We start from the raw sequence: 14,472 nt of genomic DNA on the forward strand, positions 1-14,472 counted from the left end.
AGTATTGTTTTTACAGTGCATTGCTGTAGGCTATATAGGCCTACAGTTACAGGTTGCTTGAATTTATAACTACACACACCTTCTCTGTGTGTGTTTGTGTGTGTGTGCATGTATACAGTATGTGTGTAGTAATCTGTATTATAGTTTTAAATAGTCTAAATGCTCCAGGTGTACTCTATTTATCTAACTGATGGCCTCTCAGCAGTGCCAGGGGTCAATGACTAAGTCACATCTGATCAGAGCTCCCAGTGACATTAAATGTGCATTAAGAGATTTTCTAAAGTGGATAATAAAATGCTTATCGACATGCTAGGATTAAGCCACGGAGTGCGATGAGGATGTAGATATACTTTTTAATATCTTCAACTTTCAATCAGAAAATGTGCTCATGCAGGTAAAATTATGATTAAAGAAGAACCATGGGCCCAGAAAAATACGAAGCCTGTAACACAAGCTATTGTGTTATTAATGAAGCTTTGAAAGACGTTTGCACCTGCACTTGGAGGGTGCACGAATGAAGGGGAGGGGGTGGATTGCGACTTGTAAAGGGACATGCTCCATAGTATATTTATAGCTCCACTGCTGCCATCAAATATATTGTACATCACACCACAAGCCAATAAATACTTTCTAATTAGGTTAAATATATAGATAAGTGCACCAAGATGCTAATATGTGTACATGACTTTTAATCTTCTCCACTCATTCAGATATGCATAGTCCAGTACTAAGATGTTCCCTAATTTGACTTTTCTGACTGAGCAGCAGTGATACAAAGAGCCCTCAGGGTGTCTGAATATGCTACAGTACTGGCACAATAATAAAGGCTGTGTTCTGGGACAGTCTCCCGATTTATTAAAAATGATTTATTTATTTATTTTATTTCTGATGAGGTAATTGTTTTGAGATTATGATATTTTGGTTTTACCAGCAGTGACTCCACGCAGAGGTAATTCCCACTTAGTTTAGTCATAGCCTACCACACACCTGATATGATTACAGTAGGCCTATGTGAACAACCACATTGAAGTAGCCTACTTTCTTATGTAAAAAAAATACCAATATAGCCTTAGCCTAGTGTGAGCAAATGACCTCATGTTACTAACTTTACACTTCACAGGCTGTTATATCTAATGCATCTTCTCCAAATGACAGGAGCGGCAGCAGTGACAACTAAGGTGGGCTCCTAGTGCTTGATTGCCTTAATCTGTGTCAAGAGTCTGAGTCATTCATCTGAACACAGTTTACACATTATTTTTAGACTAGCACTTTCAGGGGACATCAGCGCTGTAAACCAATGTTCATATATAATCCGGTCTACAGTGTTCACTGGCATTAAAGTGTTAGCAACAGCTGCTGACAGCATTAAATGTAGTCTACCCAAGTTTCCCTGAATGTAGGCCTAAACAAAATTGGCTAGACTGAAGAAGATAAATTGTGAGTTAAACACGGGAGGTCACTCCAAGATCAGTCTAAGGTTGGAGAGCACATGAAATGGTTATTCTGGGCTAGAATAACATTAGCCTACTGATCACTAAACAAACTTTAACACAAAAAACAAAAAATTGTTAAGATTGTCCACTATTAGCCATAATGCAAAAGAGGTCTGTCCAACTTTGCAAAAGTGTTTTGGGGTAAGTTTCCCCCCCCGTAAATTCAGGAGTTCTGCTCTTTCTCTCTTTTTTGTAAAATTGATTTTTTTTCTTTCCTAAAAACACTTAACAACAAGTTTTGAACCAACTTTATTTTACTAGCAAGTCGTCATGGTCCTCGCCAGAGTAGGCGGTGGCGCTGCCTGGCAACGTCAGTAGCTGCAGTGGCGCGCAGGTGAGTGTCGGCTAGCTAATGAGGCTAAAAGCCAGGCGTAGGCTAAATTTCAGTCCCTTTATTTCATGCTCGCTTCAGTGTCAAACAATAACGAGAAAAGCTTCATTAGCCGTTAATTTGGCTTCCAGAAAAAAGGAGAGAGACCACCAGCCAGATGACCGCTGCAACTGACAGACAGGAGGCAGAGAGGGAACAATGTGCTTGACCTCCGCTGTTTTATGGACACTTAATGGGACTCGAACACAGTTTCACGTCGCGGTTCTTTTTACAGTTTTTTGACAGAAGTCTCCATGAAGCACTGACAGGTCAACCTTCACTTCACCAAGGTAAGAACCAACTAACTTTGATTACAAACTGCCAGTGACGTAGCTAAACAACTGTTGTCCAGAGAAAGTGGATAAGTTAGCTCATTGACTTAAAATAAACATGTGAAGGTGTTGGCAAAAGCTTGATAAACTATTGGTGAGTTTGGGTTTTCAGTCTGCAGTTTCTTGCTGATTAACATTATTGACAGATAAGACACACCTGCAGTAAATTAGACAAAAGGTTTCCATAGGCCTACAACACACAACAAATAGGCTCCTAACATGTCTGTATGGTGGTGTTGTGTTTATTTATGGTCCCTTTGTGCTAAGTTTGTGCCTTTTTCTGGTCATTTTAAGGCTGAAACTATGATAAATACTGTGCTTTCAAAAAGTGGTTTTCATTTGCATGTTATTGTAATGTAGTAAATATTGAGTGTTATGGTTGTAACTGCCTCTGGAACATATCCCCCCTAGGTGGTTGTTGTTTGTTGTGTTTCTTATTGCAACAATGTGGTTGCTGGTAGTGGGTGGTAAACGATTGTTTTTATGCACACAGCCCATTCACATAAACATTTCTGTGTAAGACATCACATCACATTTACCCATCTGGCAGGTCACCAAAGCACCTTACAAGTGAGGGGCTGCACTAAACCCTCAGTACATTCAGGACATTTCACATTTTTCACGCATTTTATAATTGCATCTCTCCTGCTAAATTCCAATACCATTACTGCCGATACCCATTGTCAATCTGATGTTTTATGTCCATGATTTGATCAGGCTAGATGCTCCTAGGAACATGCTGCAGGTCTGCTTCATGTCATGATTAACTACTTTATTTGTATACATTATAGTCATGACTCATGATGAAGATCATATGCAACTTGGTTGCACTGGTGCAAGTGTATTGTTGAATTTGATCCATATGAGTTCACTTGTCCATCTACACTCTGTAGTGTGATTTGCCCAGCAGGACAGGTCATGGTTGTGTATGACATTTGTGCGCCTTGTGTGTAGCCCACACATAGTGGATTCCATTTAGCAGGACACAGAATTAAATTACCAGTATAATTAAGTAGGTATAATGCAGTTACTTCTAATCATCTGCCTTCACAATATACTATAGTGGAAAATGCAGTCACTTTGTTGGTATTTCATGTGTTCTCGAATTGATGATGTTACAGACCAATTTAAGTTGTTGTTTTTTTGACCATGCTGCCTTCAAACACCAAATTGTATTGGGTGCATCTGAAAAATCAAAACGTCAACACAAATCAGGGTAAGTTTTATGATAAGTCATAACTTGTAATGACTCAATTCAACTATATTAATGGTGAGGGCTTTATTGATTAGAATGTAATTTGGTTAATGTGTTTAATGGTGGCTGCATTGATTTGACCTTTGCTTTAATATGATAAAAGTGCAAAAGACTCCGGAGTAAATTGTCTCACCTTGTCCTCGGATTCAGCCAGGAATATGACGGTGCATAATATTTCTGCAGTTTGTGCTTTTTGGTGTTGTTTTTATATTTTCTCCTTCCCTGCACGGGAAGCTAGTGGCTGTTGATGGACTGCCTCCAATCCCAGTGTATGTGTCATTGATGGGGAAAAGAGATGGAGGAGGAGGAGGAGGTTGGTGTGTGTGTGTGTGTGTGTGTGTGTGTGTGTGTGTGTGTGTGTGTGTGTGTGTGTGTGTGTGTATTGGAGTTGGAGGTGTTGGTGGGGGTTTTGAAAGTTGCTGGGGCGTAAAAAGTCCACTACTATTTGTCACTGTTGACTCGGTGCCTGGCTGTCAGTGGTGCCTCTGGGAGCCCTGTGTCTCACTGCTTGCATCCGCCTGGCAGGAACCTGAGCGCCTGTTGCTCCCTCAGCATTGGAGTGTGTGTATTTGTGTGTGTGACTGTGACACAGAAGGTACAACATGAGGAAGTTTCGCCATTAGTATTTACCTGTGTCAGCTCGGGAGATGAAAATGGACCGTTGCGGTGCGCAAGGCCAGGCTCAGGTGACCCACAGTGACCGAGCTACTGCTGTCATTAGGGAGCTGATCTGTGAACTCTTAGCTCACTATAATTAGCTACAAGCTATTAGAGCTGCAACTAACAGTTATTTTCATTAGTCATTATCGATTAGTCTGTTGAATAAACATTTAGTTTTTGGGTCAAAACCCAGAAAATTGTGAAAACCTCTTGTTTAAATTTCCCAAAGCCCAGGGAAACATCTTAATGTCTTGTCTTGCCCAGAATTCAGAGATACAGATATGATACAATGAAGGTGTTGAACAAATTCACTTGATGATAATTTGCAAACTGATTAATCCATCAGCTGTACAAACTTAAACAGGTTGTGGACACAATATTGACAACAACAGCTTTTCATTGGTATTTTTTCTTGTGGATTGCTCATTTACACATCCGGCAGTCATAATGTGACATTGTCATTCATGTGGAGTGTTTGAGATGAATGTAAATCCAGTGTTCACTGCTAATAGCTCTGTTTGTGGTCTCCAGCCCTGAGGGAAATATCCTGATCTGCTGAGCTACAAATGCTGCACCATGATAACCAGCTCAGTCGCTAACTGAGGTGCTGAGGAAACAGTGCACAGTGAAGCTTTAGACCTGTTTCACTGTTGTGACAAAAAACGACATTCAGAGTGTAACCGAAAACAAAACAGCAGATTTTTGGGGGACAACTTTCTGAGAATCACTACAAAGCTCCTTTGAGGACAGTTGCAGTTTTGGTGCTTCTTTGTAGGATCATTATTACAATTGATCCCTTTTCTATTGTTGTTCTTTTATTGTCATTTTTTCTCTCCAGATTTTTTTAATTGAAAAAAATCAGGAACAAAGATACTTCCACTCACAGAAATACAGTTAGCCTTCTTTTGTTAAGTATACATACATATCTTTACGCAAACATAACGACAAATTAAAGAGCAATCTGATTAGAATGTACAGTAGACCTCTATTGTCATTTGATACACAATGGGTCACGCCACGGTTGACATGCATATTTGCATATGCTTTGGTAAAAGTACTGATTATAGTTATTTTTGAGATATTTTTTGGGAAGGTTTATTGTAGCCTTGCTGGGCTGAGTGGTTCAACTCATGAGCAGACTAACCCTAACCTTGAAAGAATATAGAAACAAAACGAGTGGATTAAAAGGATGGGTTTGGTTGCTTGACATGGGGTGGTGAGGTAGATATGAATAGTCAGTGAATTACCAGCAGTGGATTCAGATGAGTGTGTTACGAGGAGCAGCTGGGAGCACAGCAGCCGAGCGATGTTCTGCACTTCATGGAGCCAGCAGGAGGAAAAAAAAACAGGCGTTCACGAAACCAATCAAATAGACGTTCAAATGTTCACTTCAGATAAAATATTTCCAGCAGTACATCATTCCAGCACCTTCTTTTAGCACTATATATTCTTTTCATCAACCTTTCAACTGACATATTCCCAAGCGCAGGCTTACTGTATTACGCCTCAGCTGCATGTTAGCTGAGTGAGTCAGAAAGAGCTCAACTACACTTTGTTTGGACGGGAACATAACTTGACCCCGGTGTTGCATTGCGAGCCTCCTGTGTGTAAAAAGGAGCAGAGCTTGTGCTTGTTTGCATGAAGAGGTTTGTAGATTTAGTTAATCTAAAACAGCAGGCAGGAATGGAGATGGGCAGCAACATCTCCTGTACACAAACTCTCACACACACACACACACTGGTCCTCCCTTAGGCCAGTGCTTCCTTTCCACATGATTCATCTCTCTTGACACACAGGTCATCAGCTCAACATGGTAATAAATGAATGAATTCCCCAGCATGCCGAAGTAAACGGTGATCACAAGATGGGCCCAGGATGTCTTAGTCAAGCTGTCTCTTGCATTAAGGTTATATAACTGAGGGAGTGGAAAAGGACATGTACATGTATGTGTGTGTGTGTGTGTGTGTGTGTGTGTGTGTTGGAAGAGAGTGTGTCTGAGTGTGGGTGCGAGCTCAGTTCCCTTTATTCACAATTGCATTCTGACTTTGCTCTTTTGAGGATTATGGAGGTGGCAGATAGCTTCAAAGAGTATCGTTTCCAAAGGTCATTATGAGTTATCCTCGCTCTCAGTTTTTTTTGATCTTGCAGAAAATACGACTTTTTCAGAATCACAGATTATTCATCAAATCTATGGATTCTACTCTGACTTGAATGCTGTTATTATTTGTCAGACAACCAAACCACACACACACAAAACTGCAAAAGACAAGGAGAGATGAAGTAAACCTAAGCGATGCGCAAAATATGGTCTCTTTTAAGGGTCAATTGAGCTTGCGCAGATAACCTTTGCTTGATTTGTACTGCCTCTCTCGTGGGGCTGCCATGGTTAGTTTAAGGGTTGCAACTATTAGTCATTTTCATTATCTGTTCATCTGTTGATAATTTTTTTGATTATGGGATTAATCATGTAGTGTATGTCTTAAGAGATGTCTTCTTTTAAGATCGGCGGGTCAGGCCTGGCCCACCAGTGTGAGCCCCCACCCCCCTTGAAAAACGGGGAAATCTAGGAGCCAATAGCAGTCCGAGCGGACCTGTTGGTCTCCAAAACAGTTGGAGCCCTCCACCGGAAGCACCCAGTAAGAAGCTGCAGGCGGGTCGACCAAACGGAGCTACTCTCCCTCTGCCATCTGATTTTTAAATACCAGCGCTCACCCTCAAAAACCGATCACAGGCTTCGGGGTCACGGAATTGTGGATGCGCGTGTCTTTCAGAATAAAATCGAATCTGAGTCATTTTTTCCCCCTTATACGTCTATATGAGTTAGTTTGGAGCTTAAATCGAAATTACACTTACACCCCCTCCCCAGAACAGACTCATCCAACCCCCCACCCACTCAAGACAAAAAAGCTAGGGGAAACACTGTATATAAATGAAGTGGCAAATGAAATGTGTCAAAAATCTGACAAAAACAGACATGCAATGCTCCAATGCTTTATGAGTGACCTTGTGACCTTTGTGAGAACTCTGTTGACATCATGCGTCCATGCTCCCTCAGTCCGATCAACCAAAAAACAGGACAGTGAGAATAAAAACAAACCTAATATTCAAACAGTCCAAGAACAAATCAAGTCACATTGCAAGTCTCCAATTTTTACATCACTGCACATTTGATTAAATTCAAGTATGAAATATATTTTTAGTATTTTTAGTATTTTTAAAAAATATATAAAATAGTGAAAAATTTCACTTTTTACTTAGATCTTATGGGTACAACATAACAGTAGCCTACTTATGATGACTGACTCCACAACAGGGGTGCTGTAATTTTCTGTCTATTTAATGTGCTTTTTCAATTCATTGCTTTCACCAAGACTGTTTGTTATTAGTCTCTCATGCTGTTTCTGCCCCTGCCTCTTTACCAGGGTAATTTTAACACCTGCTGTAATAACGTCATGTTAAATGTGGTCATGATACAGGAGCAGCAGGGACACCCACCATTTTTACAGCTTGATAACACATCCTGTGGATTTGGTAAAAGGGACAACAAATCACTTTAACTTAAAGTGTAATTTAAAGGATGTACACTACACTATGAGACATACATACCTGTATTGTGTAAGAATTGTAGAATTGTTCTGCACTAGTGAAGTCCTTGCTACTTTGCAGGTCAGGTGGGGGTTCCCCAATCTGTTAAAGGGATAGTTCAACATTTGGCAAATTGGCCCATCGCCATAATCCCTGAAGTCTTAGGTTCGTTACCTTTATTTGTCGGTGCAAGCTAATTTTAGCCCGCGAGCTGCTCAGAACTACGCTATGGAGGCTATTGGGATTTCTTGATTTCCCTCATCAAACTTATCAAATAATAATAATAATACATTTTATTTATAAGCGCTTTTCAAATATACAATCCAACAACTCCAAAACGCTCTCGTGGACAAGTTGTGACCTGCGCTTTGCATTAGGGCTGACCCGATTATCATATTTTGACAATCGAAGCTTCGCGGACATAAAATCGATCAAAATCGAAGCTTCGACGGCCGGGGGTGTGCGCGATCGTAACGTCTGACCAGGGGGGCAATCGTAGCGGAAATAATGAAAGTAATGGCAAACAAACACTGCATATCTCCAAAATCAGGCAGGCTTCCAGGATGCCAAGTAGTCTACTCATTTTGATGTAACGTGCCAATGTCAAAAAGGAAAAAAGGAAGGAAAAAAAAACAATCGATCACGGACTTCATGATCGATTACCATGGCAACGAACGAAGCTTCGATTTTTTTGGGGTCAGCCCTACTTTGCATGCTATGAGATAATAACGGAACATTACGAGACAGAGTTGTTTTCGAGGCAAATACAGAGGCCTGCCAAAAAACTGCCCCTGACAGGAATGCGCATCAGCGGTTTTGCATGAATTTACCTCAAAAACAACTCTGTCTCGTAACGTTCCGTTATTATCTCATAGCGTGGTGAATGTGCAGGTCACAACTTGTCCACGAGAGCGTTTTGGAGTTGTTGGATTGTGTATTTGATGAGTTTAATGAGAGAAACCAAGAAATTTCATAAGCCCCCCGTAGCGTAGCTCTGAGCAGCTCATGGTTTGGCTCCACTGTTCTAAAAATAGCTTGCACCAACGATTAAAGGTAACAAACCTACTCCTAAGACTAATAAGAATTATGGCAATGGGCCAGTTTTCCAAAAATGTTGAACAATCCCTTTAACTCACAGTTGAAGAGCCTCAAACCCACAGCAGCAGCCCCTACATCCTGCATATCCAGACTTCAGTAGTGATTCTTAGTAGTTATCTGATGGGAAGCTCTCGTGCCCATGTGACTGTGTGTGAGGCAGGTCATTGTGCAGGCAGGGAGGATCCTCGCTCGCAGTGCACATGTGTCGATTGTTTGCTGCCCCTGTCGCGTTACTAGCTGGGGGGTTGAGAGCTGCCTGCTCTGTCTGCATGCAACACAGAGGGGAGACGAGTGAGTGTGTGGGGAAAAAAACCCATAACAATCGTCTGTGCAATGCTTGTGTGTGTGAGAGAGAGAAAGAGTGAGTGTTTATATTTGGATTTAGTGGTAGACTAGTGTTTGGAGACATGATCACAGTTTCCTCAAATCCAATTTTATTTCATTCTTGGACTCCAAAACTGTGCTCTGGCTTTAAACACTTGTTCTTCAGACTCACTGTTAGGACAAGCTTTCAGAAGGTGGCACTGGAAGTAGGCTTCTGCTACCCAACTTTTATTTTTAAATCTCTTTAAAACTGATAGTCTCTGTTATGCCTGCAAGTACTTCACAGCGATTCCAACAGGAGTTATAACTACCTCTCTATGTGATGTTTTATTTAGCTGTTTTTTTTTTTTTTTTTCCAATATGGTCTTTTTTGTATCTTGCCATATTATGCAGAGAGCAGAGACCAGGGGAAGATGGAGGGAGAGGGAGGGGAGGAGGGAGGAGGAGGGAGGAGGAGGGAGGGCATGCAGTTACAAGATGTGGTATAGCCCTTAACCAATCGACCAGAGTGCCCCTTTACTGTATGTAGAGCAGTTGCTGTAAACATAACCATTACTATTTAATGCAGTCATTTTTAAAAGAACGATTATTTCATTCAAAAGGTGATTAAAAAACGAACATGAAGGGCATTAAAGTACAATTCAGTGCATGATACTGCACATTATAAAATATTCTCATTATTACTAATTGGAAAATAATCAGTCATGTTTATTGTTTTTGTCATTGTAACATTGCCATCCAGATTTATACCTAATTTTAATTCCTGCCCCACTATCACCACCTGTCTCTTCCCCCACCTTCGACTATGACAGTTCTAAAAACAGCCTGGCCCCTCCAACACGTTGCCGTTTTTTTGCCTTCATATATATTCATGGGTTATTTGTTGTTGGGTCTCAGATTTTGCATCCAGCCTCCTCCCCCATGTTGAGCGAGAAAATGACTTTCTAGGAGTGCACATTGCACTGATTCATTCAGTCAACAGTAAAGTGGACTCACACGAAGACATACAGTGTATGTATGTACACACAGCGCCTCAGGGAGGCTCGCAGCAGCGTGTTTGTCATACACAGGCATCGACAGCCATGGACGGCTCATTATGATAATTCATTGGTGCTGAAATGAGAACGCCCTGCTCAGATCTTGAGGCTGCGGCTTAGCCTGTCATTCGCAAACATTTAGTGCAATTTCTTTTTTCTAAATTACAAAGTACTATGAGACCACTGGGTCAAGATACACTATCAAGTTAACGATGCAGATGAATTTCTTCTCCACCTTTTATATCCGTTTGAAATCCACATTATAGATCTTGTTCTCTTGGTTCATGTGACTTAGACAGTCAATTTGAACGTAATAGACGGCCAAGGAGACATGAAGCTAAAAGAAATAACACAATCACATGACATCTGCTGCCATGATTCTGTGTGAGACAGAGAGGGTCATGGACACCTTCAACTTTTAAAATTTAAAAGAAGCTGCCAGCTGATTTGATGTTTAGGGGTGAATTGAATTTCCTGTTTTATTTCTGTTGGAGCCACCACACTCCGTGAGAAGAAGTGTGATCAGCCACATTTGCGTACACACATTAACAGAGACAAATCGATCATCCAGCAGCCAAATGCTCACAAACAATCAAACATCCTTAACTCAGCAGTTAAGCAGGAGCCTCCCTAATAGAGCCGTCGGCCATTTAAATGACTGTAATTTGGGACAAGTGGATGGCAGCAGCCAACTAATGATATCTATTTAATTTTCTCTCAGCCTGGGTGCCTGGATGTAGGTCGCAGGGTGATTCATCGCAGAATCATCCTTGCAAAAACAAAACAAAAAAATGACAACATGGAGATGTTAAGTGTGTGGGAGCTGCATAAGCCAGTGCGATGCCTCTTTCCATCTCTGTCTCTCTCTCGGTATCTCCCTCTGTCTCTCTTGGTCATTTTCATTCTGTTTGCAGCTCAACGCCCTCACCATTTGTCCACGCGACTCTGCGCAGTCATCCTATCTGCCTTGACAAGGAGGGTCTTGCCAGACGCTCATTTAGAAATGGGTTAGGGCTGCATCAGTGACTCAATTGAGATGCATCTGAGGATGTTAGTCTTGTTCTGGGCCGCTGCAGTTGTGGGTGACGTGGCCGCAGCTTCGATCAGAATGGAGACTGTTTTCTATTCGTTGAGACGTGCTCATTAACGTCAACGCGACGTGACAGCGAGGACAATTTGCAGTACTATTTTCTACACACTTTGTTCTCTGTTGTGCTGCACTGTCAGACAAGTATTCGTATTCAAAGTAGTAGTGACAGCTGAACTTTTCCTGACGGTAACATTTGCTGAGTCTTTTACGTACATAGGTGGTGTGTTGTAGCACAAGCTTTGACAAATGCTAATGTCTGGAAAGCTTCAGGTGAATGTCTTAAAAAACGAGGTGACGTGTTCTCTGCTCCAACTGTAAAACTGTAAAACCTCTTTATATCTGTTGTTACATAATACAGTGCGTACGTACCCAGCCACAGTCCCAGTCAACTGGACCGGTTTATTCCCAGGGCAGTTTTATCAGGTTGATTGCCAAGCACTGATGTAACTAGGAGCTGACCTAACTTTCAGTGGCAGGGAGGGAAGCCTACACATGAAGCCACTGAGCTGGATGGGAGCTGACATAATTGTATGAACCTGTCAAACTCCAACTCTGTCCACTTTCAATGTTCAGGCAGTTCTTGCCACAAAAGGCATTGTGTTGAGTTGACTTTTGGAGCAGCTGTTCCACTTATAGGGCTGTATAAGGAGGCTACACAAAGGCAAATTAATTATTTAATTTTAATAATAATTTTAAAAATAATCAATCAAATGTTTCAAGTCATGTAACATGGGCCGTTTTCTCTGTATGAACATTTGCAACAGTTCTCCTATGATTGTAAATATGATTTTTTAACTACACAGGCTGCAAATTATGATTTACTGTTACTACTGTTGTGATTATTGTGATTTTCATTCATTTATTTCCCCTATACAATCTATGAAACATTAATACCATTGCATAAATATATGATTGAATAAATTAACTCAGTCATTTTTTTGTTTTTGTTTGGATTAGATAAAGTAAGATATGATGGTGGTGGCAATAAGAAACTACAGGGATCAGTTTCATTTCAATTCTATAGTAAAAACAAGGGGAGGTGCCATGCGTTTTTCTGCATTGAAACATTTTGAGCAGAGACCTCAGCCTGGTCATAGCATGACTTGTCAGATAATCACATGCTTTAACTGCAAAGCCGCATTGTTGGCACCGTGTTGGTGGCACCGTTGTCACATCTTTGAGAAACACATGTTTCTGTTTTGAAAGCTGTATAAGTACTTCCTACCTGGAGCATGTTTTTGAATGCCTACATGGTCATGCTCCCCGCTGTGTAATGACTTTGTTTCACAACACCACACACAGCAGACGGGCCTCAATTAGCGGTAACTGTCACATTCAAACCTCATTTGGACACAATCTGCCTCCTCTGGTAAAGGAGAAGAATGTTGGGTATCTTTCCCCACTGAGACGAAATGCAACATTTTTTTTCTTAATATGTTGTTAAATCACGACTAAAGGACACTTGGATTGAAGTTTTTTCAATTTTTAAAAAAAAAAATATATATTTCCACCTGTGCCATATCTTTTTTATTTTCATTTTTTTAACTTTTAGAAAGTCTTCTGTGGGCAGGTGTCGAAGATTAGCATCCAGCTGTACCCACTAAATGCAGTGCGTCGGGAGCTTGTGCATAATCATACTTTGTAATTGGTTGTATTTATTGTAATTCCATCGCTATTGCAGCTTCTCCCACAAGAACAGCTCCAGGGTCAGCCAGGGGGAAGTAACGTATTACGCATATGGGATAGAGGAAGAAAACTGATGTTTTCATATTTGATGGTGATCAAAGTGAGAGTAGTGATGCATGCTACATTCACACCGGATCTCAGCAGTCCAGATAAAAACATGAATCATGAAAATTATTGTTTCCTTTCTTCTTTTTTGTTCCTGCTTTAAACTGCACTAAGATTTTTGTACCAAGGTGCGGAGGGAAACCTTACTGTACCGTAAAATGAACAAAGCTGGATAAAAAAAACAAGATGGCATGGCATCAACAGGGATCTAAATTAGTTCAGAATCAGACTGTTTTTATCTTGCCAAAGTTAAGTGGAGCAAAACGCTACACAAAAAGTATTTAGAGGACGTGTCAGGCTCTGCTAGTGTGCCACTCCCAGGGGAAAATACTTAAAATCTTTTGAAAAATTAATCAAAGAATATATTTTTCACCCACTAAAAGTGCAAAAATAGAAAAACTATGATGATGTTTCAAAAAGAGAACTAAAACTTAGAAGCAATGTAAGACAAATGGACTTACCACCAGAATATACAAAATCTCATTCTTTACTGATGAGATTTACATATCACTGCCTCGCTTATGAAATATGTAATTAAACAAGCTGCCTCATAGGATGGGGATACTGTCCTCTCAAGAGAGACTGTGATTTGTGCTGGCAGTATATGCCATACAGTACATGTAGATCTTCCTTATCAAAATCTCAGATGAACTGATGCTAACTGTAGACAATGACATTTCAACATTTGATCCCCAGTAAACCCAGTATAGATTTTATGTTGAAAAGCCAGACAACACTGTGCAGATTTTTTTCTATGAAGTGGTGTGTTTTTTTCTTCTTCTCATAATCTTTTTAAAGATTTCTTGGACAGGATTTTACCACACTGTAAAATATCCTGGCAGTTCTTATGATTAATCTACACCAGAATGAGTGGTGGCAGGTATTAAACAGAAATACAGCATTATGATATTGAACAAGTTTCAGAAATTAGTGTGGTTGTTTATAAAGATAAATTTAAAGAACCACCTGCAATGGCTTTGCATTTCATTTAAATTAAGTAATTATTAGATGATTATACTATGCATTATCTTATTAATTCTATAAAGACCACCACTGTTTGTTAGGGGCTTTTCAAGCCCTTTCAAGACTTTCACGTCTTCATATCCTACTCAGTGTAACATTTCATTGTGTGTCCATGTTATCAAAGCCCTTTCCATCTGCCAATTAATATTATGTGGCCTTTGTTGAAATCTCTGGGAAACAATTATAAATGGCACTTGTTTTTGTAAATTTAGGGAAATGCATAGGCTACAGTTCTCAAGTGGGTAATTTTGAAAATAGCTCAGGTGAACAAAACAAATTGGATGATATTTCCGTAAGATAAGCCAAAAAAAAAAAAAGCCATGGTAAGACAAAAAGCACACTTTGCCAATGTCGTGGTAATAAATAGTGGCACAATATTTCTGTAAGATGTGGGTCTTCACCCTGAAACTGAAT

The sequence above is a fragment of the Trachurus japonicus genome, chromosome 3 (genome assembly GCF_045865225.1).
Source record: "Trachurus japonicus isolate A0001 chromosome 3, Traja_1.0".
Taxonomy (NCBI): Eukaryota; Metazoa; Chordata; class Actinopteri; order Carangiformes; family Carangidae; genus Trachurus; species Trachurus japonicus.